The sequence below is a fragment of the Euprymna scolopes genome, chromosome 10 (assembly GCF_053919585.1).
Source record: "Euprymna scolopes isolate OS-2025 chromosome 10, ASM5391958v1, whole genome shotgun sequence".
NCBI lineage: Eukaryota > Metazoa > Mollusca > Cephalopoda > Sepiida > Sepiolidae > Euprymna > Euprymna scolopes.
In genome coordinates, this window is record NC_136491.1 from 102363988 (window position 1) to 102390906 (window position 26919).

At 31.6% G+C, this 26919-nt stretch overlaps 1 long non-coding RNA gene across 1 annotated transcript; it reads left to right on the plus strand.

The window, feature by feature from the left end:
* Positions 1-26919, plus strand: LOC145286420 (uncharacterized). Its single transcript, XR_013869157.1, has 2 exons — positions 1-88; positions 26686-26919. It is a non-coding gene; the product is annotated as an uncharacterized LOC145286420 (long non-coding RNA).

Sequence of the window (26919 nt, forward strand, 5' to 3'; positions counted from 1 at the left end):
AGAAACTACTTGGTCCATCTATCTCAAATTGTGCATTAAGCATTAAGATATAACGAACTAAGTGCCATGGTAAATCTTTGATGGAATGGTAAGTATAAATGGAATTAGTATTTAATGAAAAAAATGAGCCCAAATCTAATCATATAAACCATAAATTTTGCATAAAACACTCATTCTATTCAACGGCCATTTTAGCTTTTTCCAGTTTTAACGGACTAAAAAGTATAGTATGTCAATTCTCTACTGAGTTTGTAACTGGGTTCGAAAACCCTTAATGGTAGTAATTATCATTTACTACACTGATAATAACGGAATATAATATATATATATATATATATATATATATATGGTAATCTCCAAAAATACCGTTAGGGCTTACAACATGGCCGCCAGAAGAGTCACGTGATCCGGTTGATCCAAAACATGAATCGCCGTATTACGAAACCGAAAAACGCAAATTTAAAGCAAACTTTGACAAACAAGCATAATAATTAAGTACAAAAACAGTTTTTCAATATCATAATAATAAATAATTTATTTAGAATGGTCATTTAATTTTTTGTTGAGAAACAATCACATTATATCAACAAAAAATTAAATACAAACAAATTGTGATTGTTTGTCAAAGTTTGCCTTCAAGGCTGCGTTATCCATTTGCACGATTCATGTTTTGGATCAACCGGATCACGTGACTCTTCTGGCGGCCATGTTGTAAGCCCTAACGGTATTTTTGGAGATTACCATATATATATATATATATATATATATATATATATATATATATATATATATATATATATATACATATATACTTTCGTTTTTATAAAAGTCGCATAATCGCATAATTACGAAAAAAAATAATAAATAAAAATCAGAGATTTTAAGAGAATTAAAAGAGTTATCAAAAATTTAGACAAATATGGAAAGTTTAAACCTCACTAATATTTCATTTCATATTTCATGTTTTTATCTTATGTATAATATATTGTTTTTTAATAGTTTTATAAAAATTGAAGACCTATATATACATATATGAAGATATCTTTTCTCATTGTATAAAAGCGTTGCTTAATTGCAAATTAAAAATGTGAGATTAGTAAGCCAATTTAACGCAGCTTTTCTAAAAACATAAACAATCATTTATATATGCCTACTTTAAATTGACAAACATGAAAGATAAAACTTATAATTTACCATTTTATTATTATTAACTTTATTTAGTACGGTTGGTTTTTTAAAAGTTGGAAACAATTTTAAACATAAATGTCCTTTAACTTATAGTTTTATTATTTTAAATACACTCAGTTCATTTATTTTATAAAAAAAAAATATGTCAAAATTAAAATTGGCATTTATACATTTTAATAGATTTAGCTAATTTTGAATTTAATAAAAAAATTTAATAATGTAACTTTTATTTTAATACTTTATGAAATTGTTTGAAATGATTTTTAAATTTTCACGATTTGCAATAAAACTAAACTTTTAAAGATTAAAAAATTTATTAATTTGACGAATATCCTAATTTATTGCTATTTGTAATATGTAAAAAAAAATAGTAATTAATTATAAACAAGTGCTTCACTGTTTGATTGTATTATATACACCTCCCTTCTAATGTCCTATTATTCACGATCAATAAACTACATATGTCTGTTTGTGATTTTTTTCCGACTGTCGAAACGCCGCATGCACACCGGTTTGTTCATATCCTGGAAAAATCATCGGGAAGTGACAACGGATCATTTTAATTGAACACAAGCATTAAAACTAAAAATCTATAAAAATGTTTTGAAATTTTATCTAAGTTGGTCTTGTTCATACAGTGTTCTTATTCCAGCTTTGACTTAAAACTCGGAACTTAACTTTACTTATCTTGTCTTGCTTTTCTCCTTTTTATTCTAAAATCTTTCTTGTCAAATATGCTATTAACCAATACTGTTTTCCTTCATCTATAAATATAAAATGTATGTATGTATGTATGTATGTATGTATGTGTGTTCGCTTTTTCTGTGTGTCTACAAAAGGCTTCTTTCAGAGAAGCGGTCGGTCGGTTCACAACTTTTTAAAACATTTTTATATCACATACAAATCGTAATATCTCACAGTTAACAACGAAGCTCGCCTATCTATTTAATTTGATCGATTTCGGGAAGATAGATATTCAATATTTGTCGCTCGGCGCATGTGGGTTAGTCTTTTTCCTATAACATCTTCGGGGGGGGGGAAGCGTTCAGCAGTAAATACTATCCCGCAGTCAAACCTGACCTCATTAACTCATTAAAACGAGCACCTGCTAAATCCAAGTAATTAAATAAATTCAAACGCGTTTCCGTAAGCATGTCGCGGTGGGGTAATGGTTAACGTCGCACCTTCTTTTTTTCACAACTTTGCCTCAACGGTTCGGGTTCGATCCTCATACTTACTTTTTTTTTAAACACCCCAAACACCCGGGCAACGCCGGGTATCCCTCGCTAGTCTAAAATGAAAAGAATAAAAGTCACCCATGAAAACGAGAACTTTCCAAAGTAAAACCTTGAACTATTTTCTAAACTCAAAAAATGTAAATTAATACAAATAACCTGACTTCACAAATTGATAAAAGTTCATTATTGGATTTTAATTATAAGGTGAAGCTCGAAGATTCAAACTCGAGATAGATAACGCCAAAACATCCCCACATTAATATGGGAGGGGAGACTATCTTCAAACAGCGTCCTAAATTGGTAATTGAGCACCGGACTTATACTAAGTAGATTTTAATAAGTCCCTCATACCTTTTTTTTAATGGAGACGAGATAATGCAGTGTCCCTCAGTCCTCATTCAAATGAGTGATTTTTCTGACAAAGGGTGAAGAAAAAGCTGCTTTCCAGGTCGGTAGTACTTCGTGAACAGTAGTCTGAGATGTCGGAAATATTTCTGTCTCTATGTCAATCCCTATGGCCATCTCACTAGTAAGGTTGTTGGAGGTAAACGGTTCGTCTGGGCTGACATTATCCGCCTGATAGTCAGGGACCCGAACCTTGGATTAACCACTAAGGAGGCTGTCCTATCAGCAGGTGCAAAGTACTGGGGCTGCTGTATTGCCATTTGATGAATAGATTCTGGACCATGCAGTAGTCTCTGGTGGGGCCTCTCGATGCATACTAGTGGGTAATTGTTACGGCTTCACCTTATCATGTGCTACAAAAAAAATCTTGTCCTTTTCTCTCTTACTTTCCCCCTCTATCCTGCTCTAACCAAGTATACCGACCTGTTCCACAAATCCCCAAACCGCAACATGAAATATCTCCAGATAAAAAATACGAATAAACCTAGAACCCCATACTCCAACTAGATCCCTACTACCAGGTCTCCTTCTCCAACATCAGGGGTCTACGTTCCAACCTTCCAGAGGTTGAAACCCAATTACAGGAAACGAAACCGTACATATTCTTTCTAAGCGAAACTGGAATTGGGCCGACCACTTCCCTAGATGAGGTCATAATTAACGGATACTCTAACTTAATATCTGAATCTGACCCCCAAGATCATCATGGGCATGGAATATTTTTTTTTACATGGGGATCACCACCTATCAAGGCCCGGAAGCCACTCGGAGATAGAGGTTATTTTGTGTACAATAATCAATGGGATAATGTCATAGTAATAGTTGGTATTGGAGATTTGATAAAGTGTCTTACTTAAGGGGGTGATTAATCAGGAATTTGTTTATGTTGGACTTGAAGACGTCTAAGTTGTTGTCAGGTGGGATACAGGCAAGCGGAAAAGAATTCCACAAGCGTGCACTTCTCAGAAAAAAAGCTATGTTTCTGGAATCTACGTTTTGATTTAGGCACAGATAAAAAGTGGGGAAATCACTGACAGTGGTTTTAGCTAGACGGTTGTTTATCATGAAAGATTCGCGAGGGGGGAACAGAGATTGGAGCTCGGACGAGCACTTTCCATCGAAATTACAATAAAACAAAGACAGACTCGCAACGTCTCTTCTGTGGGAGAGAGGTTGCAGGGAAGAGAAGAGAGCATCTCCCACTAAGCCACGAAGTCTATTTTGTACTTGCCAAGGCAGGATAGGCTGTTTTTTGAAGCTCCTGCCAGATGTGGCAGCAGTACTCCATCTTTGGACGTGCTTGGCTTTTATAGAGATAGACAATTGCATCAGTAGTGAGATATCTTCTGGAGCGGTAGAAGGATCCCAACATTTTCTCAGTGGCCCGGGAAACAGACTTGATTTACGTGTTCCATTTCAGATCAGGAGAAAAGGTTAAACCCAGAAGCTTGCCAAAACATGGAGCCTCCCCAAGACGAGAGCCATCCATTTCAATTAATGCTAGATGAGGAACAGAGCGTTGATGATGTAAAATTAGGAGCTTAGTTTTAGATGCATTAAAAGTAACCAACCATCTCTTCCCCCACTGAACCACGCGCTCAAGAGGAAAGGGAATCAGAGAGAACTTTGTCATTTACGGCCTTTGATGTGTTGCCGTAGATGGCCGTGTCATCAGCATAGATGTCAACGAATGAATTGCCCATCAACCATTACTCTTATGGACCTATCAGAGAGAAATGATTTAATTATTGAGAAAACATTTCCACTTAAACCGTAGCTGGAAATCTTGTGAAGTAGGCCCTTATGCCAAACCTTATCGAAGGCCTTTGATATGTCAAGAGCAATTGCCCTAGAAAGGAAGCCTTTGTCGAAAGATTCACTAATCCTATGGTATATAACTGTTAGCACATCAGCTGTAGATCTAGCAGAACGTTATTTCTGCTGAGGTGGTTGACTACTTCTTTATTTAATATGGATTCGAGTAACACAAGAGACTTATTGGTCTGTACAGAGGGAGATGACTTATCATCTGAGTTCTTAAATACAGGGCATACTGACGAGATTTTCCAGGTTGTTGGAAAGCACTTCTTCTTAAGGTAACGCTTAAACAGTTTTGTAAGTGTGGGAGCAAGTTCTGGTTTAAGCTTTTTTAACACTATAATTGGGATGCTCAACTCTCTTCCTGATTTACATCAATGATCTCCCAAAACACATACTTAAATCATTCGTTGACATCTATGCTGATGACACGACCATCTACGGCAACACATCAAAGGCTGCAAATGACAAAATTCTCTCTGATTCTCTCTTCTGATCTTAAGCGCGTGGTACAGTGGGGGAAGAGATGGCTGGTTACCTGTAATGCATCAAAACCAAGCTCCTATCTATCTACATCATCAACGCTGTGATCCCCATCTGTCATCAATTGAAATGGATGGCTCTCGTCTAGGGGAGGCCCCATGTTTTGACAAGCTTCTAGGTTTGACCTTTACTCCTGATCTGAAATGGAACACGTACATCAAGTGTGTTGCCAAGGTCGCTGGAAAAATGGTGGGATCCTTCTACCGCTCCAGAAGATATCTCACTACTGATGCAATTCTCTATCTATATAAAGGCCAGGTACGTCCAATGATGGAATACTGCTCCCACATCTGGGCAGGAGCTTCAAAAAACAGCCTATCCTGCCTTGACAGAGTATAAAATAGACTTCGTGGTTTAGTGGGGGATGCCCTTTTCTCTTCCCTGCAACCTCTCTCCCACAGAAGAGACGTTGCGAGCCTATCTTTGTTTTATCGTTATTTCCATGGCAAGTGCTCGTCTGAGCTCCAATCTCTGCACCCCCTCGCCAATCTTTCACGATAAACATCCGTCTAGCTGAAATCAATATCAAAAATTTTGCCCACTCTTTATCTGTGCCTAAATCAAAACGTAGATTCCATGAACAAAGCTTCTTTCTTAGAACTGTACGCCTAAGGAACTCTCTACCGCTTGCCTGGTTCACTCCTGACTTCAACATGGATGTCTTCAAGTCCAACATAAACAAATTCCTGATGAACCGCCCCCTCTTAAGTAAGACACTTTATCAAATCTCCAATACTAATGAATAGTGCAACACTATCCCATTGATTACTGTACACAAAATAACCCTTATCCCCGAGTGGCTTATGAGCCTTGATAAGTGGTGACCTTCATGTCAAAAAAAAAGAAGAGAAGTTCTATTCGTTTGTGATCGTTTTTTCAAAATTACAGACTAGCTGGAAGTAGGTAAACACAAAGAGGTTGATAGTTATTATTTAATCATATCTTATCAAAACGTCTCTAAAAACATAACTTCTATCCATCACGTTCTCCTAAGACCATGTGACATAGCATACGATTCTACTACATAAGAGGTCAAGCTTAGTTTGTTTACCATAATTTACCAATACAATTTTAAATTAGATTCGAAGAGTTAATGCTAAATCTGGAAAGGGGATTTTTACCCCAAATTTTCTGATCCTTTGTCTTATGCTGTGCAAAAAAAACAAAAAAAACAACAAAAAACAAACAACAAAAAACAATTTTATCAGACATAAATATGTCGTATTTGTTTCATTTTATTGTTATGAATAAAATTAAAAGAATCGTATTTGCTATCAGAAATTGGGCTCAATTTTTCCAATTTCAATATCAATTCCGATGCCTCTATTGTTTTGATTTTTCTGATTCGCGATTCCGATCCCAATTAATCGAACCAACACTAACTTATTATCGATCTTCTCTACCCGTGCGATTCGCTTCGAGACTTGAAATCGACTTTCTTTTCCTTTTTTCACTCGCCTCTTTTTAGTCATGTGACGGCACGTCCGCTCCGGGCTCACAGAATGTCGATCTGACATCCTAGTACACTAAGCTGCCCAGGGGTATTAGTGCTGGGGATTTTCCCCCAAGATCTTGGGAATTCAGCTTTCACTTTGGATCAGTAATTGGAATCTTGGAATTTGCGTAAAATCATGTATAAATTACAGTAGGGAAGGCAAAGATAGCCTGAATATCCTTTGTTTCGTTTTAAAACATTTCTTTGCTTATGTGCTCGACATGAACGGTGCTTAACTGGTTGCATTTGATGTTTCCGCTGTAACACACCGTCAACTGTCGTAAGCAGTTCTCAAAACCAAACCAATACCAACACTTCTAGTTATATTCCTGTCAGCTAGGGGAAACGCGTTGCTTCAGTGATTTCCAGTATAGTTCTGTTGTGCTTAAGATGTGTCTGTGCTGTTGTGCAATGTGATCAATTTTCCTTTCACTGTTTTGCATTTGTGTCCAATTTTCGTGTAAATTTAATGTTTTATTTTATTATACATACATACACACACACACACACACATATATATATATATATATATATATATATATATATATACATACACACGCACACGCACACACACACATATATATATATGATTACTTAATTTAATCACATAAATATACGAAAGTATAAATTTATGCGTAAACTTTAAGTGTTTACTTCAACAGTGCTCAATACGTGAGTAGAGCTAGTTAGTAAGTTATAAAATATATATGACAATTAAGCTACACAGAACATTCCGCGTTTCATCCATGCCTGATGAAACCTAGCCTGATGCATAAGCCTGATGGATCCTAGCGTGGATGAAACGTGGAATATTCTGTGTAGACTGATTGCCATATATATTTTATAACTTACTATATATATATATATTAGGGTAGGTCGATTTTTCACTTTTCTCAGAATATTAAAAATAGCATGTACTAAACGTTGGATCAAACGGTTTTTGAGCGTTCTGTATAAAGTCGTAGACAAAAATATACTGAAAATCCATTATTTTTGCTGGTCCGTCTTGAATATTCAAAAAAGTATCAGTATTTCAAATCAGCGGATGTCTTTTTATTTTATAAAAATAATATTAATATAAAAAAATCATAAATAATCTTCAAATTGAAAGTCTGCACCCCTTTTCATTTTATTTTTTTACTTTGAGGGTCACCACTTATCAAGGCTCTGTGACAACTCTAGGATAAGGGTTAAGTATTAAGTAGATGTTCTGCACTCTGTCAAGACAGGAAAGGGTATTTTTGGAGCTCCACCCCAGATGTGGCAGGATGGCTCCTTCTCAGAACGAAATCGTTTTTTGTACAGGTAGAGGATCGTGGCGGGAGTGAGATACTTCCTGGAGTGTTTAGGGATCTGATGTAGGTATTTTATTTCAGATTCAGGTTAAAAGTAAGTCCCAGAAGTTTGTCAAAACAGGGTGCTTCTTCAAGGCAAGAGATGTTCATTTCAATTGGGGTAAACTGGGGATATAAGCGTTAGTGGTGAACGGATAGTAGTTTGATTTTGGATGTACTAAAGCTGACCATCCATTTCTTACCCCATTGCAGCACACATTTAAGGTCACAGGAGAGAGAATCAGAAAACTTAGGATCATTGTCGGCTTTTGTAGTGTTGCCATAGATGGTATCCTAACCATTCTCTGCATAGATGTCGACAAATGATTGAAGAATATTGTTTGTGAGGTCATTGATAAAGATAAGGAGGAAGGTTGGGCCCGATATGGATCCTTGGGGCATGTCAGCATTAATACTGTAACCTACGTATTTCTGGCCACATAATGGCCACTTTAATAGACCCATCAGAGGGAAAGATTTTAATGCTTGAGAGGACATTTCCAGCTATTCCGTAGCTAGAGATTTTATGAAATAAACCTTTATATCAGACCCTATCAAATGCCTTAGATATGCTAAGAGCTACGGCTCAAGAAATGAAACCTTCGTCAATAAATTAACTGATTGTATGATATCACAATTAGCACATCAGCTGTTGATCTCTCAGAGCGGAAACAATATTGCATGTCACTGAAAAGGTTATTTTTGTTAAAATGATTGACAACTTCTCCATTTATCATACAGTTGCATTAGCAAACTGTCTTTTCATGTTATGAATTAAGCATTAATATTTCAATATCTTAAAATTGCTTTTTTTCTATTATAAGTGAAAATATAACAAACAAATAAGGAAAAGACGCAACACTATTTTGATAGAGTTTAATATATATAGAGTCAAATTGCTCCATAAAAGAGCCCTTAGACAAAAATTACGGTCTCAATTTCTGCTCAAAACTTTGGATGTGATGTGTCGATGTCTTGATTGAACACCATATACAGTTAATGATGCTTTCATTTTTAACTTGACTGCCCGTTCCACGCCCTGAGAATGTGAGGGCAAATCTGGCAAGTCAAGGTTGTTCCCATTAAATAATTATTCTCGAAGTTGAGAATCAGAAATTCTCCGTACTTGGTGGTTCAAAATATCACACAATGTCAAATCTATTAATTGTATCCAATGAGTTGCATTAAAATTAATATTTGGTATTCTTTTTATCGTTTCTTGGTTGAGTCCCCACTCATGAAAGAATATAAAAATCAATTGAATATTAAAAAATTTCAATGTGTACCGCTTTGATAATTAAAATAAATTGAAATTGAGGTGAAATTAGATAACATCTTAAAAATGTTTGTATAAATTGGAATAAATAATTTAATCATTGATAAAGGAATAAATTTTTACTAACCTAATGGCCAACATTTCTTTTAAAGCTTCTTCTCTTACTTCAACTGCCTCAGATTTGACCATTGAATATAAAAGGTTTTTAGGTAGTAAACAAAATGCATTACCTTGTATGTTTTTTGATGCGATCTACTGGATTTCATGAGGCTGCTTCTTAATCCTCTGGATCATATTAAAAATATGCAATTGCTGATTGTGGAATTTATTATTTTTTTTAATTTCAAACTAACAAATGGCATACACATTTACAATAAAATTTATTAACCTCTGGAGTTTTGTTCTGAGCCTTTGTGTGTATGCCCCACAAGTCCATAAACACATGAGTCTGATGGCCAAAGTTAGCCATCTTTCCTGGTTTAAAGGACCAATTTTCTATGAAGCATATCTAGAGTCAACCTTACCTCTAGAAATACCTACTGTGTATTCATACAGTAGTCTTTGGTCACAACTGAGGTCATTTATTTCATCAATTTTCAAAATTGAATCCAGAGGACTGCTAATAGTGGAAAATAATATTTGGGGTACATCATGGCAAATTTATTAACCTCTGGAGGTTTGTTGCTGAAGTTGAAGGTGTTGGTAATGAATGTACATTTTTATTAACCCCTCTCGTTCCTTTTTATTTTTATAGCACTTTTATCAACTGGACCACGCTGAAAAGTACCTTTCGGACCTATTTAGCTCATCTGATCCTTTAGGTATTTATGGTCCTCAACTGGAACCTGAAAAATTAGATTTTACTTATATTAAAATACATCTAAATCGATTAATATAAAATTAGTTTGCATTAAAATGTGGAAATTTGTTTGGGTATAAGGTTATCTCACAAAAACACTGGAAAAATAGAAAATAACTTAGCTTTTTCGGAAGAAGATAATGTGCTCAATTTGTTCATTTTCTTTATTGTATTTTACATTAGGGTCGTCACAACTTAACACTAGGAGATTGCAAGAGCAGGACGAAATATCAAATAGTGAATCCAGTTTTTCTAGCCAGAATTTCTTTTGGGAAGTGGGCAGAGATTTGCTATTCATTTGTTTGCCTTCTTAAAACATAGTATAGTCACCTTTTTTAAAATAGGCATTTCACTTAAAAGAGGTAAACATGGATTAGCTGCTTTCAATAAATCCATCACTTCCTTTGTTATTAATTTGGAAATAGCAAAATTTGAAAGGTGAGTATAAGTATTTATTAAATAGCAATTAAATTGAATAATTTGTCGGTAAATTTGAGGCTCTGTTTTATTTAATGGTGTAGGTAGGCCGGAACATTTCATTACATTTTTACTGCGAGTTAAAATTGTAGATTTTCAGGACATTTTGATTGAAATATCTGAAAAACAAATACTCAGAAATTAAATTACACAAAATATTTTAAAATAAATTTGATTTAAAAATGTGGTGCATATGCACTTATGTTACCGTGATATTTTTTAAAATCGTATTAAAATCAAGTTAAATCCGATGCTAAAATAGTTTTTTTAAATAATAATGTTATTATTTCAGCACGGTAACATAAGCGCATAAGTACCAACATTTTTTTTTAATAAATTTGATAAAATTTGAAATAAATACAAGTTAAAGTACTGTTTATTTACCATAAAAAGAAATCTGAGTTTGGCTCGTAAAGTTTTTTTTATGACTAAAAACTATCTTTTTAAAATAGAAACAAATCAGAATAATTATAGACGTTATATTTTTTATACTTAAGTCTATTTTAATGACAAATTTGAGCGATATTTAAAGAGAAAATTAGGTGCAGAGATAATTCAAGAGTTTATTAAAAATGTAAACAGTAAACATAAAAACGCACGCGGTTGTAACTTCAACCGGTGATTCCGTATAATTACCCAACAAATAAAACTTCTATATTAAACCAAATCTTAGAACGTTTTAATTCCTTCTTATTTTTTTTTAATTTTCGTCTTATCTCTTAAAACACGGAATAATAAACTTTAAAATATGTATTATTATAATATATAATGTCTTTTTGTTAATACTCGGATTTTATTTAAGCGATATGTACTTGGAGTGACACCGAAACCGTAACAAAAATCCGAATTTATTTGGTATTTAAGTTGGAATGCTCAACAAAATACAAAATTATAAAGAAAAATATTTCTTGTGGTAACTTTGGACATTATTTTGCAACTTTCTTCAAATGTCATTTTGTACAGTTCCAAAATCGACGTACCATAATATATATATATATACTAGCAAAAGTAGCCGTCGTTGACTGGGTTAAACAACAGCCTACAGAAAATGGACTCTGATTTATGAAAGTATGATAGGTTATGAAAAGGAACGGTTGTAAAGAGATAGCTTCAAATTTGGGGGTATCAAAACCCAAGCAAAATATGATGAAAGTAAAATTAAAATAGATAAACCCCATAATTTATTATATCATACCTGTTCACACTGAAACACTTATCACAATATTCTGTGGATCTATATTAAAAAACGTTGTTAAACTTTGTGACATATTTCCATTCTATGGAGGTCAGGCGCGAACGAACACCCCATGATTTTATTATACCATATTTCTTCAAACTGAAACATAATTATCAAAGTATACTTACGCAGATAGACATAAAAAGTCTTTATTAAAGTTTGTGCCTATTTCCATTTTATGGAGGCCAGGCGCTAACGTAGACTCCACAATTTTATTATACCATCCCTATTTAAGTTAAAACATACTTATCAAAGTATTCTTATGTACATCTATATCAAAACACTTGTAAACTTTTTTTTTAAAATTTTTTATTTCCATACTTTGTGGACCAGGCGCGTACGCAGACCCCACAATTTTAATGAATCATTATTATGCCAGATGAAACATACCCATTCCTGTGTCTCCATACATCTATCATTATATGTAATCAGTTTTCTATAATAGGCAACCATATAGGAGCCTATTTATGACCAGCACCCAGACACACACACACAGACGTTCAGCTTTATATATATATATATATATATATATATATATATATATATATATATGTATATATATATATATATATATGTACATATATATATATATGTACATATATATATATATATATATATATATATATATATATATATATATATATATATATATATATATATATATAAGCGAGATGAGACACTGATAGAATTCAGATGAAAAATCCCGATAGATATTACTTGAAGTAATACTTTCAAGGAGATCCTAGCCGAAAAGTAAAAGCTCAATATTTAACAATAGAGCAATATATAAGTTTCGTGGTTCAATTTTAAATTCTGAAAAAACAACATATAGAGACATATATTCGATTCAAGAATTTATTCCTTTGTCAAGCAATAAATTCTTAAATCGAATATATGCCTCTATATGTTGTGTTTTCAGAATTTAAAATTGAACCACGAAACTTTACATATATATATATATATATATATATATATATATATATATATATATATAAATCTTTGGAGGTACAGAATTTATATACAGTTTTGAAAATAATAAGCGGAAGTTTCTCAAGAGCTCTTTCGGGTATCATCTCATCAGGAGAAAATCGATAGCGTACAAAATAATATTATGTCGAAAATAAAGAGTTCTAATGGGGAACTTATTGAATGTGCCAAAAGTACGGGGACACTAAAATAAATTTAGTAACTTTTAAAAAACGATTAAAATATTGGCACAACGAGGGGAAAGAAAAAAAAAAACGGGAGAAAAGATTCAAAGTTCCCCAAAGAGAAACAATGCGTTGGATGTTTCCTTTTTGCCGGCACAAAGAAGGCTGACGCACCGCAATAGAGACAGACTCCAAAATCTTTAAATGGTTTCTGGAGTTCGCTCTATGTAGCACCTCGAACCATTCTATTTTATATCTATCGGCACAGCACGGGTTGTCAACCAAATGCTGGCCAATAGCAGAGTCCAAGGCTGCAGACGGAGGGAGACCACCAGCCCCCATCCTCCCTTGTCTGATCTTCGATGGAACATGCTGGTTTATACGAGTCAAAAGGTGCAAGGATGTTCGCCCAACATAACCAGTATCAATTTAAATGCCAGTGCGATGCTGGTTATGTTGGGCGAACATCTTTGCACCTTTTGACTCGTATAAACCAGCATATTCGTTTTTTATGTATTATGTTTTGTTTTTTTTGTGTATTATGTTATGTTGTTTTATGTATTATGTTTTGTTTTTATGTATTATGTTTGTGTTTATGTATTATGTTTTATGTATTATGTTATATTTTTTATGTATTATGTTTTTATGTATTATGTTATCTTTTTTATGTATTATGTTTTTATGCATTATGTTTTTATGTATTATGCTTTTATGTATTATGTTATGTTTTTATGTATTATGTTATGTTTTTTATGTATTATGTTTTGTTTTTATGTATTATGTTATGTTTTTATGTATTATGTTATGTTTTTATGTATTAGGTTATGTTTTTTATGTATTATGCTATGTTTTTATGTATTATGTTATGCTTTTATGTATTATGTTATGTTTTTATGCATCATTTTTTATGTATTATGTTTTTATGTATTATGTTATGTTTTTATGTATTATGTTATGTTTTTTATGTATTATGTTATGTTTTTATGTATTATTTTATGCTTTTATGTATTATGTTTTTATGTATTATGTTATGTTTTTTATGTATTATATTTTTATGTATAATGCTATGTTTTTATGTATTATGCTTTGTTTTTATGTATTATGCTTTGTTTTTATGTATTATGTTTTTATGTATTATGTTATGTTTTTTATGTGTTATGTTATGTTTTTTACGTATAATGTTATGTTTTTTTGTATTATGTTATGTTTTTATGTATTATATTTTTTTGTATTATGTTATGCTTTTTATGTATTATGTTTTTATGTATTATGCTATGTTTTTATGTATTATGCTTTGTTTTTATGTATTATGTTTTTATGTATTATGTTTTGTTTTTATGTATTATGTTTTGTTTTTATGTATTGTTATGTTTTTTATGTATTATATTATGTTTTTTATGTATTATGTTTTTATGTATTATGTTATGTTTTTATGTATTATGTTTTTTATGTATTATGTTTTGTTTTTATGTATTATGTTATCTGTTTATGTATTTTGTTATGTTTTTATGTATTATGTTTTTATGTATTATGCTATGTTTTTATGTATTATGTTTTTTATGTATCATGTTTTTTATGTATTATGTCATGTTTTTATGTATTATGTTATGTTTTTATGGATTATGTTTTTTATGTATTATGTTTTTATGTATATGTTTTTTTCTGTATTATGTTTTTCTGTATTATGTTTTGTATTTTATGCATTATGTTTTGTTTGATATTGTCTTCTGCCATCAACTTGTTTCATCGTTGCTTTCAGATTATCTGAATTCTTCAAGTTTTTTCATCCTGGCTATAACTCTTTTACGGAAATTACTTATTTATACAATAAATAAGAATAGATTAAAAACCTTAGCAATTACTTAATTATTCAAACATGTGTCGTAACGATAAAAATGTGCAACAATTTTCAGGTAAAAAGTACATGCCACATAAGACGTGTTTCGGTATAACAATTGTATCCTGATACTAAATCTGACCTTTAGGCACCGTTTTCATGTATTGTAAATAATATTTTATTATTAATGGCTATGAACGAAAAACACAGAATTGTCAGTTTAAACAGCATTTGTCCTCTTAAACTACTTGTGTTGAGTGTCATCCTCCTTTTTTTATATTCCAATTGTAGTCGTTCAACTTTCCAAGGTTCAATTTTGCTTTAAAACGTTTCTCTATTACTGAAATATCCTGATGGAATCTCACGCCGTGTTCATCACTAACATCACGAAACTTCTTCGAAAAAATATCGAAAATAACAATTTTGCAAAAAACTGTACCTGATTCGACAGAGAAAACCAGAAATGGATTTTCCATGCCATTGTGCATGTAAAAATGACTACAAGTGTACTGTACTTTTTCGAATGTTGCACAGTGCTATCAAATCCTTTAAATTTAAAAACGTATTCTAAGAAAAATAAATAAATTAATTAATTAAAAAAATAAATAAAAATAAATAAAATAAATAAATAAAAAATAAATAAATAAATAATAAATAAATAAAAAATAAATAAATAACATTAGTGAATTCAAATTCGATATCTACACTGATATTTTATTATCATTCATCGTAAAAAGAAATAAACCTTAATTTTTTTAACAGATTGAAAATTTCAAAGAAAATGAATATTTATTAATGAAAAAAAACCTACAAAAAATACAAACTTACCAAAGACGGGCTAGATTTAAAACTCTTTAGAACGAGTATTGCATGCCGAATTGATGGTTGAATATCGTTAAATTTGTGCTCATTTTTACATAAAATATTAAATCATATTGCATCGAACGGATACCATAATACTTAGTTGGCAGCACCGTATCATAGCAAAACTTCATACAATATTTCATCATCTGATCAGATGATTTCTGTATCTGATCATTTGATCCGTTCTGCCCAGTAATATCCGAGAAAAGTGGAACAAACAAACAAACAAACAGAGAAATGTAATAAAGATATTTCGTTCTTCCAAATGATGTAGATTTATTTTTTTAAAGTGAAACCTGTCAAAGGCCTTAGATATATTTGAGCTTATTGCCATAACCTCTCCTGTTTTATCTAGTGCATTGTATATAAGTTCAGAGATTACAGTTAGAATATCTGCAGTAGAACGGGCTTATATAAACCTATACTATTGGTTTGACAGCAGCTGTGAAGTGATGGACTAGAGCTTGGTTAATTATGAACTCAAATATTTTGGCGAAAAGAAGGAAGAAGCTAATGGGACGATAATTTAATTTGTCAGTTCTTTCGCCAGGATTCTCGTAAACTAGTACTACAGAAGCGTTTTTCTAGCAGCCAGGAAAGCAAGATTCATTAAGACATTTGTTGGAAAGTTTAGAGAGAACTGGAACAAACTCTACAATAGGTAACCTCACCTGGCGAAGATTCACTATTCTTCGTATGAGCCACCGAGAAAATCTTATTTGGGCTGTACATACTATGTTATTTTGAATATTTAGTCAGAGTTTGCTTGCAGGGTGAAGTATCATCATGCCAGGTTGTCCTAACAAACCTGCGTACAGTGGGACCTTAGACAATAAAGATCGTATCCGGTAGACGTTCAAGTTCTGTTCTATAAGTTATCTTCATTAGGCATTTAAATTCTCTCGTACAGGTATTAGATTTTTTTCCTATAGGCATTCAAGTTCCCTCCCATAGCAATTAAACTACTTTTCTGTAAACATTCAAGTTTTCCCCTGTAGATATCCAAGTTCTCTCTCAAGTTTTCTCTGGTAGTTATTCAAGTTGTCTCGAGTAATAAGTTTTGTTGTTGTTGTTGTTGTTGTTGTTGTGTGTGTATGTGTGTGTGTGTGTGTTGTGTGTGTGTGTGTGTGTGTACGTATGTGCACGTATGTGTGCCTGTTGAATTAAGTGAGAATGTGATTGCAATTATCGGAGCGAATAACCAGTGTCGGGCATCACCAGCCGTTTGGCTCTGCTATATGCAGTGTAGCCCTTTTTCCGATATTGCAAGGCCGACACTGCCAGCAGACAGAGTGAGACGCTCCTCCTCGGCTCCCATACCATTACATCTAGGACGATTACTTTACACTCGTCTATTGTGTCGTGAGACAAGCGAGGTCAGCCCCAAATTATTTGGGGTCAGACTGTGACGACATATGAGACGAAGCCTGACGTCTGTAATCACCGGGAAGGCCCCAGACAAGGAAGAGGGAAACACGATTAGGACAAATAAATAAATAAAAAATAAGGGTGCTTCCCTACCCACCTCTTATTAGGAAATCCCTTCCGCACCCCGTCTTTCCTACATGCAGTTATCTTCCTGACTCACAACTCAGACCCTGTACGTTACTTAAAAGAAATAAACAAATAAATAAACAAATAAAAATGTAAAAAAAAAAAGAGAAAGATCAGTCTATGATAAATGACTCCTTGTCCCGAAGTAATTACCTTGGCTAGCTTTATCTTTTTTGGCGAAAGGAAGAAAAGCTTCTTATTTGAAACTTTAATACGCAAGTGTATTAATAGATATGTCAATATATATATATATATATATATATATATATATATATATATATATATATATTTAGTAGAAATGGTAATTGATAAAAACTGAAGAAAGTGCCCAATACTGTTGTAGAGCATATATATATATATATATATATATATATATATATATATATATATATATATATATATATATATATATATATATATATATATATATACGTTTTATTTTTTATTATCGTATCTTTCTGTTAAGTTACATTATTGTTTCAGCTACCCGGCCATTTTTTTGGCCGTCTGTAGCTTCCTCAGACTTTTACAGAAATTTCTGTAAAACCATAATGTGACTTAACAGAAAGATACGGCAATAAAAAATAAAACGTATATAATTATTTTTACTTATTTACTCTTGTTTAAAAAAAAAAAGAATTTGATCACGATGTCACGGAGTAAAGACACGAAAAACCATTTATTTATTTTAACAAATAGTTTAGTTTTAAAACTTTTTGAGTTATTACGAAACAAAAAAAATAAAGAAAGAAAGGAAACACTTATATATTATCAAAGAAAGCAGATATTTCTTTTCAGAAGAATTGATTTAGTTTAGACAATTCTTGTGTTATTATGAAACAAACAAGAAAACACTTCTTGTATTATTAAATATAAAATTATCATATAAAATAATTTATTAAATTATTATATTAGTGTTCAAATTATTATGTGAGTGTTAAAACTAAATTAAGTATTTGGAATATAATATTTTGTTTTGTTTAAAAGTCATTTGGGGGCACTTTTGCAGTATGCAGACGGCAAATATTGTAAGAAGCGATAACCCTACTTTCTTCTAGGTCAAATAACGCGGCAAATAAGTAAAAAACAAGATATTTTTTCCGAACAGAAAAATATTTGAAAACCAAAATATTTATTGTATAAAAATGTATCAATATATGATTTTAAAAACATTTATTTAAAAGTGTGCGTAAGAAAATAAAAATGTAATAAAACAATTTTGTAATGAAAGCAAAATAAGATTTTTCTAAAATAAAATAGCTTTTTTTTTCGAGCAAATAAATAATTTAAATGAAACATTTTCTGAAATAAAGCAAATTTATAATTTGAATTCTTTTTTTAACTGAGAAGCGCCACCCGGCGACGATTTAGTAAAACGCACCAAGGAAAGATGGCCGCCATCCGCATTCTGCAAAGTGCCTTTTGCTGTTTCGTAAACTCAAAAAGTGTTAAAACTAAATTATTTTTTCTAAATAAATATTTGTTTTATTATTTGATAATATAAGAAATGTTTACTTTTTTTGTTTCGTAATAACACTAGAAGTGTTAAAAACTAAAGTAATATAAGTATATGTTTTTTTTTTACACGGAGATCACCACTTATCAAGGCCAGGAAGCCACTCAGGGATAAGGGTTATTGCAAGTACAGTACATTAGTGTGGAGATTTAATGAAGTGTTTACTTAAGGGGGCGGTTCATTAGGAATTTGTTTACGTTGGACTTGAAGATATCCAGGTTGTAGTCAGGTGGGAAGCAGGCAGACGGAACAGAGTTTCACAGGCGTGCAGTTCTAAGAAAGAAAGAAGCTTTGTTCATGGAATCTACGTTTCGTTTTTCGCGTCTTCCATTCGGTTTCGTTACATAATCAACTATATTCACTTCCGGTAACTTGATTTTTTTTCCGAGCAGTGATCTTGGACATTAAAAGAAAATAAATTTGTGAATTTTTGGCAGAGAGGTGGGGGCTCGTTTTTCAACTATATCTACCTCAGTATTTTCTTTAATTTTCTATTTTTGAGCGATTATTGAGGCTCCTAAGACGTGATCCTGTCATATCGGACATTTTGTCTTCAAAAGTAACACTGGACATTACTTTTTGTTTTTTTTAATTAAATAAACTCTTTAAAATAAGTTGAACTACTTAGGTAGAAAACGAACACTTACAAAAACCAATTTTATTTTTTAAACAAAAGTAAACAAGTAAATATATATATTCAAAAAATATTATGCGATGTGTATTCTCTTTCAAAAACAGCATCTCCTCCAAGAACAGTCATGAAATGTGTTTTCAATCGATATTTATTCAATAGTGGACCAGTTTTCGTAGCATAAATGGACGATTTTTCAGGGACGATTTTTTTTAATTCATATATATATATATATATATATATATATATATATATATATATATATATATACGAAACAGCCCTACAAAATAGTGGATACAAAAATATTGATATCAAATATAATCAACAAAACACCAATAAAAATAAAATTAAAAATAGAAGAAAAAGAAATATAATCTGGTATACGGCGCCATACAATCAAATGTTAAAAACAAAACTTGGCAAGAAATTTCTAGATCTCATCGAAAAACACTTCCCCGTTACCAATCCCTTGCACAACATTTTCAATAAAAATAACCCAAAGTTATCATATAGCTGCTGCGAAAGTTTAGAGACGATAAAGCACATAAAAGAATATTAAATAAAAGCAATGAAAATAACAACAAAATAAACAATAAAAAAGTGAACATCACGACAAAAATAAAAATAACACAAAGAACACATATGTAACTAGTAGAAATAATAATAATAATAATAATAATAATAATAATAATAATAATAATAATAATAATAATAGTAAACCCACTCCGGACAACGACAGCCATATTAGAAATAAAAATAAAAATACTAATAACGAACAAGATAAAAGCAACTGTAGATACCGCAAACTTCGCTCCCTTAAAAATAAATGTCTAACGAAAAGCATAGTTTACGAAGCCACAATATTTGCGAAAGAAAACCCGAATAACAAGAAATATTACGTAGGTATGACTTCCTTAGATTTTAAAACCCGATATTTTGATCACAAAAGTACGTTCAAAAATAAAAACAAACACCGAATGAAAACAACACTAGCAAACAAATACTGGGAACTCAAAGAAAACAGACGTTCGCCAGTAGTCGAATGGAAAATAGTAAGACAAGCAAACACATGTAGAGACCTAGACGATCTATGTAGATTAAGCCTTCATGAAAGATTCGCTATCCTATATTTAAAGAACCCCAACATCTATTAAACTCTAGGAGAGAACTAGCGAACAACTGAGTTCACAAGATAACTTTACTCTAGGATAGCGACACAAAATGACTTTTAAATTAAAAATAGAAATTAAATAAATAAAATAAACATACATATACATTAATTATCGCATGTATATATATATATATATATATATATATATATATATATATAAACTAACATAATACTAAAAAAACAAAATTTAACTACATATAGGTTTAAAATAGGTCACCTTACTAGATATCTACACTCCCTGCTAAAAAAAACAAACGCAAAGGAAGAGTTCAACATAAGATCAACTGGGCCTTTGTTCTGTAAGTGCCTGCTCATCAGCTGATTAGGAAGCGAGCGGTGGAAACTAGGAAGCAGATTGGCTAACTAAAAATTCAATAGAATATGCGTATGTAAAAACGCGAGACTACAACACCTTTTCGTATAAGCCTGAAAAATCCTAGTGTGGATGAAACGCGGAATATTATGTGTAGCTTAATTGCCATATATATTTTTCTAAATTACTACTATATTCATATATATATATATATATATATATATATATATATATATATATGTATATATATGGTGATTAAAAATAACTATTATTAAGTGTTTTTGATTTTATTACTACTTAGAAGAAATGAACATAAGAAAGTATAGAGCACATGAAGTTTTATCAAAAGTTCACCATGGGTTCCAGTATTGATCACTGGCTCTTGAATATGTCTAGGAGCCGTACCTACTGATTTCAAATTGAACGTTTTTTCGTTTTTCTTTTTTAATTTAACACTTTTCAAGGCTAAAACCGATTTCAAGATTACGTTTACGCAATGGATCAACTGACAAATGAATGATGATCATACTATGAAGGGATGTAAAATCTACAAATATTATTTACACAAAACAACAGCTGACTCAGAAAACAACGATTTTCGTATTGTCAAAAAAAAAAAAAATGCTCATGAAATATGAGGACCAAAGGAAAAAATAAAGAGGCAGTCTCATAACTGTCACTGCACCCTTTAATATTCATTTGCTGTAAGAACTGTATTTCAGTAATATATTTTAAGCATTACGAGTTACTTTCCTATTACCCTGCTAGGCTAATCCCTAATGCCAGAAAGTGTAGTCATGATGATGATGACGGGTGATACCCAGAAACACCTGTTGGATAACTTGTATGCACGTAAGAATATTTTTAAAAATATTTACATGAAATAAATATTTGAAATTTAATACAAACATTTTGTGGCGGTTGAGTTTCGATCCTGGCTTGAACTAGTTTCTTGTCTAGCCACACTGATGAAATGTGACACAGCGAAACAGTACTGTTTGTGGATGACTATATATATATATATATATATATATATATATATATATATATATATATATAACATGGCAAATAAACCTCTTGGAGCCGGAATGGATCCGATCTAAAACAGCAGAACTTTATATACAAGTAGTTCAACATCGTCTCATTATATTAGAACTTTATAACAATACTGAATATTAAAATTGAATTTTAAAATTGATTTTGAATATTATATATATATGTATATATATATATATATATATATATATATATATATATATATATATATATATATATATATATATAACCTAGATCTTCTAGCAAGGATTTGCTTCCGCACATAAGGCTAAGGCTGCTCAACGATTTTTCTAACCACAGGTGCCTTTCACATCCAACTATAACTACCTTGATTCTTTTTTCTAGGGTGTGATCGCGGCCATGACTAACAAGCACGTTCCCGACACAGCACTATTAGTTAGTTTCACTCCACAAATAATACACAAACGTGATGGACACGCTGGGTTTTCCATTTAAGTAAATCTCATTGATATGTACTTTTCACAATATTGACGAATTTTTATTGCAAGTTAATTCTATAATTTCTTGATAATTTCAACGAGACTGTATCGCTGGTAGTGGCTGCAGCTTAAACAGACTGCTTCAGATCTTGCGTCTCTTCATCCACATCTGTCTTGCATTTTGTCACTAATCTATCCATACTTGTAAATCTGCAAGTAAAGTTTTGCATACATAGTTAACGTCAAAAGAATTGCACTAAATTCAATGACGTAAAAAGTTTTTTTCAAAAGATTTTCAGGAAACACCATAAAGAGTGTTACTTTATATGGCGCGTTTTATTTTTACAATAAAAATACATGTAATGACATAAAAATTTCAAGGGATTGTTTTTTTTTAATTTGATGAAATATTCAGTTTATTGTTTATATATATATTTATAAGATATTTTTAACATCTTTATATTAAAAGAATTATGACAGAAAATGTATTAATATTTCGTCACATCAACCTCAGCTTTTATAACTTCTTTAACTTTAGAAGGTATGCTTACAATTAACTTTCTATAGTTCCGGTAATTATGATGTCCAAGTTTTATGTATAGCGTCTTTAAAATAATCTTAAGATTTAAACCTTTCATTACCAAGCTTGATCTTTATAAAACCCCATACATGTTCTTTTAGGTTCATATATATATATATATATATATATATATATATATATATATATATATATATATATATATATATATAGAGAGAGAGAGAGAGAGAGAGAGAGAGAGAGAGTACGGAAATATATCTGTTGAAATTAGGTTACACAAACGCGCCACAGTTCATCGAAACATCATTATTCGTTATAAATCATATATATATATATATATATATATATATATATTATTATTATTATTATTATTATTATTATTATAATATTACTATCAGTATCCATTAACCGGCGTTTCCCGGTGGTAGCATGACCCCACCTCGCGTAAGAAATTAAAGTATGGTTGCTATTGTTGCTGTAGCCCAACCACTAAACTCCTCATGTTAAGAAAAGCTTTCGGAATGGAAATCTCAACGTCCCTATGTTAAGAATAGACACTCCATTTTGTGAGTGGGGGTGTGGTTGTAAAGAAATTTACCTGAAATTTTACTTTGATAATTGCGCGAATATTATGAACGAACCAAAAAAAAAAATTGTGGTTGCAGTGTCGGTCGACCTGTGCGTAGTAATCTGGTGGACAGCGTATGATTCAGGGTATGGTTTTTATGTTTGCAAGACTTGGGTTTAGGTGGCAAAATACTCTTGAACCCACTATCACTTAAAACAAACAAAAAACCTGTAGTCACTTGTATGTTATCATGTAAACATGTAAAAGATATTGAAAAAAGAAACACTATAAACAGAATGTTTTCTTTAAATAATAACAATTATTATTTATTTTAAACAATCTATACCGAATTTTGTTTATATTATTAACAATATAAATAGAACAGCTTATAATTTGAAACAATCTAAACCTTTTTAAAATTTTAAATTTAGACAACAGCAACAGAAATTTGATGTATTTTTGAAAGGAATATTGTTAATTAGGTTTGTGACCTATTTGCGTCTACATTTATTTCAAAGTATTTAAACTACACACAAATAATTTCAAACTATATACTTACAATCAAATTACAATTGTATTTTGCTTTGTGACCTATTTGCATTTAAAAAAGAAACAAAACATTTAATAATAGTTATTACCCGTACCAGCCCCCAGAAAAATGTAAAAAAATTAAGCAACTCCTATAAAAAATGAAAATAGCATCGAGTACCCTTTCGAGCTTAAAAAAATACCGCATTATCCAGGCTCGCACGTGTAACGCTAAGAGGAAAAGTAGGTGAAGAAAAAGGAAACACTTTAGGCGCCTTGGTCACGGTGAATTTCTGGCATTACGGGCCTTCGAAATACCGCCTTTAAAACGTATCGGTATGCGTTAACGATTTTGCGATCCAAATAAAATGAGTACAAAAGTGTTGCACGGCTAATGACGGTCCCTGTGTCTGTCCTCTCCCCCTCTCTCTATCTTTGTCTGTCTGTCCTCTCTCTTTCTCTCACTATCTCTATTTCACTATCTCCCTGTGTCCCTGCCTCTGTATATATATATATATATATATATATATATATATATATATATATATATATATATATATATATATATATCTCCGCGTAAATTTGCTTCCGTAGTGTTAGGCTTGCTGTTCTGTAAAACCTTCAAGTTCGTGCTAATATGCTTGTTTGTTTATGCAGGAAAAAAGTGTGCTAAACATTAGTATAGTAAACGAAATATTATATTTAGGAAATAAAAGAAAAAAATAATTGGTTTGCTTTAGGTTAAAATGATATCGGCCATGTTTGTTAATGTCCAGCGTGTTTGTTATTTTTTTTTTTTATTTAAGATGTACGTTCCTGAATAAGCGATTTTTTAAAACTCGCAGCCAATGAGAATAGCCGGGACTGATGGAGAGAAATTATTATTTTTGTAAATGGAAAAGGAAAGCTAATGGTTTGTGTATGAGTTTATGAGCCAGTTTCGAAGGTAGACATACGATATATGTATAATGTGTATATTAGTTTCCGGTGTTGACTAATGGCGGCATTTCTTCATAGCTAAGACATTTCTTCATAGCGACTCATTTTTTTAAAACTTTGTAAATCCTTACTATATATTGGATCTTATATAATATACTATTACTATATATTGGGTCTAATATAATATAATAATAAATATGAATAAATTAATCAAAATATGATATTTAAGCATATTTTATGACCGGGCAATACCGGGCGGCCTGCTAGTATACATAGTGGCACCAAAAAGCTTGTATTTTTTTTAAAAAGCTGCATATTTAAGCTAAATTCAATGTATCTGTTTAAACAACATATACCTCATTTGATTGGCCTTTTATTCCCCTATAATTTTATCTGTTCATATTTGACTTTTAATTGAAATATTCTAGTGTTCACGTCAATTTGAAAAAAAAATAACTTCGAATCGAGAAGACCAAAAAACTCCGCAGCAACAAAAGAGTTTAAAAGAACTTAAAATATCTCCATTTTAAGCAACACAGCATCTCTAATCGTAATTGTTGTTGCTCAATCTTATACAGCGTAACATATATTCCATAGGTTTCGACTTTCTCTTAGTGATCGTCAGGATCTCATTAATTCCATCTTTCTGGTTTATCCAATAGAGAAATCGGCCGCAGATTGAACTGTGATGAGAAAACGGCACGAATGACTGTGCAAAAGCACCAAAAACACCGGCAATGTTCGTGATGCCTCTAAATCTGGTCGTCCTAGAGTTACTTCTTAATTAGTAATTGAAGTGCTTGGGTCCATAACAAAAAGCCATCATAAATGGTTTAATCAGATTGACAAGATAATTTCTTTTCCAATTAATATAATAATTCACTATAATAATAGTGAAAAAATAGCTAAGAAATAATTGTTACGAAAGGCAAGAAATACTACTTTCAATTTACATGAATGCGTTTAGTTTTAAAGTATTTTCAAGTGCTTTTCTTCATTTTTTTTAATCTTAAATTGCGAGTTTGTGGGTGTCAAATATTTCAAGATTAAAAAAAAAAAAGAAAAAAGCGCAAGCTGCTGAATCAGAATTTTACCCACTAGGTTGCAAACGCAATCTCCCGATTTAGTGCGGAAACGCTTAATTTGAAACACTGATTATTTCCCTTGGTCGGTATTACGTAAAATATTCCCCTGTAAAAATTATTCTTTTTAATTTATAAGAGCGAAAGAGAATTTTTAAGATCGGACGAATTTTTGTACTCAACATATCTAAGAACACTTACAGACATATACAATACATTTGTGTGAAATTTGAAAAAAGATAGGCTCAGCCGTTTCAGAATCTACGAGGAAGGAACTCACACATACACATGTACACAAAGTGACATATATATATATATTTGTTTTATATCGATAGAGAAGAATAAAAAAGAAATAATAAAAAAGCTACATTTATATTTACTTTTGTTTAAAGGGTAACGCGTTTCTTCTCTTCTAAAAAAGAAGTGGCGTTCAGTAACCGGGAACGCACGGACAGAAATAAAACATAAGAACACACTCGTACTCACGCGCGCACATTGTCTACGCATGCGTAGACAGCGTCACAGTAAAATTTATTTTCGATGCGTATCTTTTTTTTGTGTGGGGGATATTTTTTATTATATTTATTTATTTGGCCAGCTTTTTGTGACTATCCTTTTTTTTTTTAGACAACTTTTTTCGAGCAGACATGGCGTCTCGCAGATGAAAGCAAAATGGCGCGCGAATACCGGAAAGACCAAAAAGGAGCCGAACAGATCCTGAAATTTGATAAATGTTTCGTTTTTCTGCCTGTCGCCAATTGGATACAATATTTGTCATCACGGACGTCGGTGTTGTCGTATAACGAAAGCAAAAAAGCGAAGAAACAAAACAAAATATAAGGCTAAAAAAAAAAAAAGAAA